The following is a 6,752-nucleotide window of genomic DNA, read 5'->3' as shown; positions in this document are numbered from 1 at the left end:
GAGCGAGTATGTGACCAGAACTCGTCCCGTTGCTTTTGGGGTTCTATGGGCTACAGGCAGGAATCTCTGGTGGTGGCACTGGAGGTTGGGGGATCCGGAGTCACACCCAGACCTGCTCGACAGGCCTCCTTTTACTTTTCTTTTCGGATTCATTTTCTTAGAAAGTGTCTCTTATCTCTATGATTGCATTTTCTTTTCTCTCTCTTTTCAAGCAGATGATGGGAGTACAAGTATTGAGGTGACATGTGTTGCCCGTGCCCCCCTCCCCCCTGTCTCCTTATTTATTTCTCATTTTCTCCCAGCGTATTGTGGGGGTACCAATGTTCAGGTCGGGTGCATTGCTCTTTCCCCGCCTCCCCCCTCTGGTCAGAGCTTCAAGTGCGCCCATCCCCCAGTCGGTGCGCACCCACCCCCTCCCTAATGCATGTGTATGCCCACCCCCTCCCCACGCCCGCCCGACACCCACCCGATGAAGGTGATTCCTCGCTGTCCACTTAGGTGTCCATCCGTTCGTACCAATTTGCCGGTGAGCGCGCGCACGTGGTGCTCGTGTGTCCGTTCTTGGGATACCTGGCCTACTGGAACGGGTTCCAGCTCTGGCCAGGAGAACACGAGAGGCGCGCTCTCACCGCTGCTCCTCACAGCCGAATGGCACTCCGTGGTGTCCACGCGCCGCATGTTATTAATGCACTCCTGGATGGATGGGCACTCGGGTCGCTTCCACATCTTTGCGATTGTGAATTGTGCCCTAACTGTCACCCTACCCCTTACCCAGCCCGTCTCCTCTGCCCCTGCCTGACGCGCTCCTCCCCCGCCAGGCCCGTCACTGTCCTCGGCCCCTGCCCCTGCCTGACCGGCCCCTTCCCGCCCCGGCCCGTCACCGTCACCGTCACCGTCACCGTCCTCTGCCCCTGCCTGACAGGCTCGTCCCCGCCCGGCCCACCACCTGGGCCACTGCCTGACTCGCTCCGCTCCTCCCCGGCCAGGCCCGTCACTGTCCTGGGCCCCTGCCTGACCGGCTCCTTCCCGCCCGGCCTGTCACCGTCCTCGGCCCCTGCCTGACACGCTCCTCCCCGCCCGTCACCGTCCTCGGCCCCTGCCTGACCGGCTCCTCCGTCGCCTGGGCCTTCCAGGGGCTTGGTGTGGACGCTGCTTCCAGGAAGCCCTCCAGGAACCCGGCAGCAGGGCGGCCGCAGCAGTCTGGCGCAGGCATCGCTAAGTCCCCTGCCGGGGACGGGGACGTGCCCCGCTGTGCCGCGGGGGGCCCAGCCTGGTGTCTTCCCTGAGGCCCTGGGGCTGCCGCTCCCCGCAAGGGGAGAGCCTCGGAGGTGGGGACCGCCTCCTGATGGGGACGTCCACGCAGCTCTCCACGTCGGATTCCGGGGCTCTCTGTCCTGCCTGAAGGCCCAGCTGGCCTGCGGGTCCTTAGAGTGGCAGAAACATCCTCAAACTGATATTGCGAGTCCGGTGGTTGTCTGCACTTTTGTGCTGGGCACCCCAGGGAGGCCCAGGGGCTGGCTGGACAACGCGGTCTGCTCGGGTGCTTTGGAGGAGCAACCGATGCCCTTTGGACTTTGGTAGCAGCGTCTCAGGTGTCTCTGAGCCCTGCGCCATGTCGGGGAGGAGGCGGGAGGGGCCGCGACCTGCAGTCGTGTTCCCGGGGTGGCACGGCATGTGGCTTCTTCCACAGGCTGCTTGGCCTGGGCTCCCTGCACCTGGGCCTTTGGGGGACTGGCCCTGTGCTTGCCAACGCTTCCTGCAGGGACCCGGAGCTGGGAGGTGGCATCTCCCAGCCCTGGGCCGGGCAGAGCCCCAGCGGGCCATGCCCACACCCTCTCTCAGCACGGGTCCCCCAGAAGGCTCCTTTGGGACCAGGATTCTCCTGCGGGTGACTTCTTAAAGTCTGGCCCCTGGATGGAGGGGCACCGGGAGTAGAGGAGCCGGAAGCGGAAGGGGGTGCCCATGCGAGGGGACATTTTCAGGCCAAGTACCAGCTTCAGCCTGATCCTCCTGGGAACCCCGGGGTGTACGTCCCACCTCCTGGTTGTCCCGCTCTGAGACAAGGAGCCGGGCTTCGCATTCCCCCAGCAGCCAGTCGTGGGCTGAGGACACCTGGGGCCTTGGGAACTCCCTGGCTTCTCTTTGGATTACCATTTGGAGCTGCTTGGGAATCCTGCCGCCACACACACCCGAGTGCAGGTGTCTTCTGCACGGACTGGGGGCCTCGCGCTTCTGAATGCCACTGGCTCGCCACCCACCCACGGGTGAACCTGGTCAGGGTGCTTTCTCTAAGGAGCAGACTCTGATCCGGGCGGGCTACCGGTGTCTCTGTTTGCTCGTTTCTTTCTTCCATTTCGGGAAAGTCTTCCTTACTGGGTGTGGAAATCTCCTATGCCTTTCCTCGCCTATTCTGTCAGCTTTAAAATTCTCTTTCAGTTGCCACCCTCACAGATGGATTAGGAAACTCTTTTCGGTGCCTTCATTAGTGAAATGACCTCAAGGAAGCTCGAATCCAATATCTAATCGCCGGCTTTTAGCAAGTCCACACCCGAGGGTGGTTGGGGTCCAATCCAGCCCCGGGCCAGGCCCAGGCCCCTTGGACTGGGCCACAGGAGGACACAGAGCAGGGTCCCGGCCCCCACGGGAGCGGTGCCGGCAGTTCTCCAAGGGCTTGGGGGTTTTCCAGAGGTAGGAGATGGAGGGGACTGATTTCTTCAGCGCCCCCCAAACCACCCCGCCCCGCCCCACCCCAGCCATGGGACACATCCCGAGAGACGCCCCTACACTCGCTCCCCTCCCCCATGCGCTGTGCCCCAGCCCTGGCCCTGGGGAATAGGCGGCAGCCCACCCACAGGGCGGGGGCGCAGCTGACAGGGGTTGTGCGGGAGGGCGGCCCCTGGCTGGGGTCAAAGGGTGAGCGCGCGTGCGCAGTCAGCGGCCGCGCGCTGGGGGTGGGGGCGGGTAGGTGAAGGAGGCGAGGTGAGGAGAGGAGGGGGGCTGGAAGGTCTCCACCTTGGCGGGTCCAGCCGTGGAGGCGCATCGTGTCTGTGTGTGTGTGTGTGTGTGTGTAGACAGCCCCCCATCCCACCCCGCCCCGCCACGTCCCTCACCTCAGTCCTCCGGAGTCCGCCCGACCGGGCCGGCGAACTCCACAGGCCCGGCGCGGGTCAGCGCTATCGCGGGGAAGCGCGGTGAGGCTGGCCTCTTGAGCGGGGCAGGGGCGCCCTCCGCGGTCTACGGCCACACCACCCCGAACGCGCCCCATCTCGTCTGCTCTCAGAAGCTAAGCAGCGTCGGGCCTGGTTAGTACTTGGATGGGAGACCGCCTGGGAATCCCGGGTGCCCTAGGCTTTTTTTTTTTTTTTTGCCTGTTGCTCTGTCCCCTTGCTGGGAGCGCGGCGGCGGGGCGGCCGTCCGGCGGATCACCCCCACCCTCAGCGCCCGCCGCGGTGCCTGCCGCCCCAGCCCGCACCGTGGGGCCTCCTCTTGTCCCAAGCCGGGACACCGCCGCCACGGGGCAGCATGCGTGCCATCTGGACTGTCAGGTCTCAGACCAAAGGTCTGGTCTGTGGGAACCGACACGCTGGAGGAAACCTCGAGAGTCTGAGAGGGGAGGGAGTTCCGGAAGGATTCCAGGATGTCACTTTGAGCGAGTATGTGACCAGAACTCGTCCCGTTGCTTTTGGGGTTCTATGGGCTACACGCAGGAATCTCTGGTGGTGGCACTGGAGGTTAGGGGATCCGGAGTCACACCCAGACCTGCTCGACAGGCCTCCTTTTACTTTTCTTTTCGGATTCATTTTCTTAGAAAGTGTCTCTTATCTCTATGATTGCATTTTCTTTTCTCTCTCTTTTCAAGCAGATGATGGGAGTACAAGTATTGAGGTGACATGTGTTGCCCGTGCCCCCCTCCCCCCTGTCTCCTTATTTATTTCTCATTTTCTCCCAGCGTATTGTGGGGGTACCAATGTTCAGGTCGGGTGCATTGCTCTTTCCCGCCTCCCCCCTCGGGTCAGAGCTTCAAGTGCGCCCATCCCCCAGTCGGTGCGCACCCACCCCCTCCCTAATGCATGTGTATGCCCACCCCCTCCCCACGCCCGCCCGACACCCACCCGATGAAGGTGATTCCTCGCTGTCCACTTAGGTGTCCATCCGTTCGTACCAATTTGCCGGTGAGCGCGCGCACGTGGTGCTCGTGTGTCCGTTCTTGGGATACCTGGCCTACTGGAACGGGTTCCAGCTCTGGCCAGGAGAACACGAGAGGCGCGCTCTCACCGCTGCTCCTCACAGCCGAATGGCACTCCGTGGTGTCCACGCGCCGCATGTTATTAATGCACTCCTGGATGGATGGGCACTCGGGTCGCTTCCACATCTTTGCGATTGTGAATTGTGCCCTAACTGTCACCCTACCCCTTACCCAGCCCGTCTCCTCTGCCCCTGCCTGACGCGCTCCTCCCCCGCCAGGCCCGTCACTGTCCTCGGCCCCTGCCCCTGCCTGACCGGCCCCTTCCCGCCCCGGCCCGTCACCGTCACCGTCACCGTCACCGTCCTCTGCCCCTGCCTGACAGGCTCGTCCCCGCCCGGCCCACCACCTGGGCCACTGCCTGACTCGCTCCGCTCCTCCCCGGCCAGGCCCGTCACTGTCCTGGGCCCCTGCCTGACCGGCTCCTTCCCGCCCGGCCTGTCACCGTCCTCGGCCCCTGCCTGACACGCTCCTCCCCGCCCGTCACCGTCCTCGGCCCCTGCCTGACCGGCTCCTCCGTCGCCTGGGCCTTCCAGGGGCTTGGTGTGGACGCTGCTTCCAGGAAGCCCTCCAGGAACCCGGCAGCAGGGCGGCCGCAGCAGTCTGGCGCAGGCATCGCTAAGTCCCCTGCCGGGGACGGGGACGTGCCCCGCTGTGCCGCGGGGGGCCCAGCCTGGTGTCTTCCCTGAGGCCCTGGGGCTGCCGCTCCCCGCAAGGGGAGAGCCTCGGAGGTGGGGACCGCCTCCTGATGGGGACGTCCACGCAGCTCTCCACGTCGGATTCCGGGGCTCTCTGTCCTGCCTGAAGGCCCAGCTGGCCTGCGGGTCCTTAGAGTGGCAGAAACATCCTCAAACTGATATTGCGAGTCCGGTGGTTGTCTGCACTTTTGTGCTGGGCACCCCAGGGAGGCCCAGGGGCTGGCTGGACAACGCGGTCTGCTCGGGTGCTTTGGAGGAGCAACCGATGCCCTTTGGACTTTGGTAGCAGCGTCTCAGGTGTCTCTGAGCCCTGCGCCATGTCGGGGAGGAGGCGGGAGGGGCCGCGACCTGCAGTCGTGTTCCCGGGGTGGCACGGCATGTGGCTTCTTCCACAGGCTGCTTGGCCTGGGCTCCCTGCACCTGGGCCTTTGGGGGACTGGCCCTGTGCTTGCCAACGCTTCCTGCAGGGACCCGGAGCTGGGAGGTGGCATCTCCCAGCCCTGGGCCGGGCAGAACCCCAGCGGGCCATGCCCACAACCTCTCTCAGCACGGGTCCCCCAGAAGGCTCCTTTGGGACCAGGATTCTCCTGCGGGTGACTTCTTAAAGTCTGGCCCCTGGATGGAGGGGCTCCGGGAGTAGAGGAGCCGGAAGCGGAAGGGGGTGCCCATGCGAGGGGACATTTTCAGGCCAAGTACCAGCTTCAGCCTGATCCTCCTGGGAACCCCGGGGTGTACGTCCCACCTCCTGGTTGTCCCCCTCTGAGACAAGGAGCCGGGCTTCGCATTCCCCCAGCAGCCAGTCGTGGGCTGAGGACACCTGGGGCCTTGGGAACTCCCTGGCTTCTCTTTGGATTACCATTTGGAGCTGCTTGGGAATCCTGCCGCCACACACACCCGAGTGCAGGTGTCTTCTGCACGGACTGCGGGCCTCGCGCTTCTGAATGCCACTGGCTCGCCACCCACCCACGGGTGAACCTGGTCAGGGTGCTTTCTCTAAGGAGCAGACTCTGATCCGGGCGGGCTACCGGTGTCTCTGTTTGCTCGTTTCTTTCTTCCATTTCGGGAAAGTCTTCCTTACTGGGTGTGGAAATCTCCTATGCCTTTCCTCGCCTATTCTGTCAGCTTTAAAATTCTCTTTCAGTTGCCACCCTCACAGATGGATTAGGAAACTCTTTTCGGTGCCTTCATTAGTGAAATGACCTCAAGGAAGCTCGAATCCAATATCTAATCGCCGGCTTTTAGCAAGTCCACACCCGAGGGTGGTTGGGGTCCAATCCAGCCCCGGGCCAGGCCCAGGCCCCTTGGACTGGGCCACAGGAGGACACAGAGCAGGGTCCCGGCCCCCACGGGAGCGGTGCCGGCAGTTCTCCAAGGGCTTGGGGGTTTTCCAGAGGTAGGAGATGGAGGGGACTGATTTCTTCAGCGCCCCCCAAACCACCCCGCCCCGCCCCACCCCAGCCATGGGACACATCCCGAGAGACGCCCCTACACTCGCTCCCCTCCCCCATGCGCTGTGTCCCAGCCCTGGCCCTGGGGAATAGGCGGCAGCCCACCCACAGGGCGGGGGCGCAGCTGACAGGGGTTGTGTGGGAGGCCGGCCCCTGGCTGGGGTCAAAGGGTGAGCGCGCGTGCGCAGTCAGCGGCCGCGCGCTGGGGGTGGGGGCGGGTAGGTGAAGGAGGCGAGGTGAGGAGAGGAGGGGGGCTGGAAGGTCTCCACCTTGGCGGGTCCAGCCGTGGAGGCGCATCGTGTCTGTGTGTGTGTGTGTGTGTGTGTAGACAGCCCCCCATCCCACCCCGCCCCGCCACGTCCC

At 64.2% G+C, this 6,752-nt stretch overlaps 1 pseudogene; it reads left to right on the top strand.

Annotated features, from left to right (window-relative positions):
- Positions 1-3,232: 3,232 nt before the first annotated feature.
- LOC142864590 (uncharacterized) lies at positions 3,233-3,351 on the top strand (annotated as a pseudogene).
- Positions 3,352-6,752: the final 3,401 nt, after the last annotated feature.

This window comes from Microcebus murinus, chromosome 25 (assembly GCF_040939455.1).
Source record: "Microcebus murinus isolate Inina chromosome 25, M.murinus_Inina_mat1.0, whole genome shotgun sequence".
Lineage (NCBI taxonomy): Eukaryota > Metazoa > Chordata > Mammalia > Primates > Cheirogaleidae > Microcebus > Microcebus murinus.
Note: the sequence above shows the minus strand (reverse complement) of the source record. Positions and strands in the feature narration are given on the sequence as shown.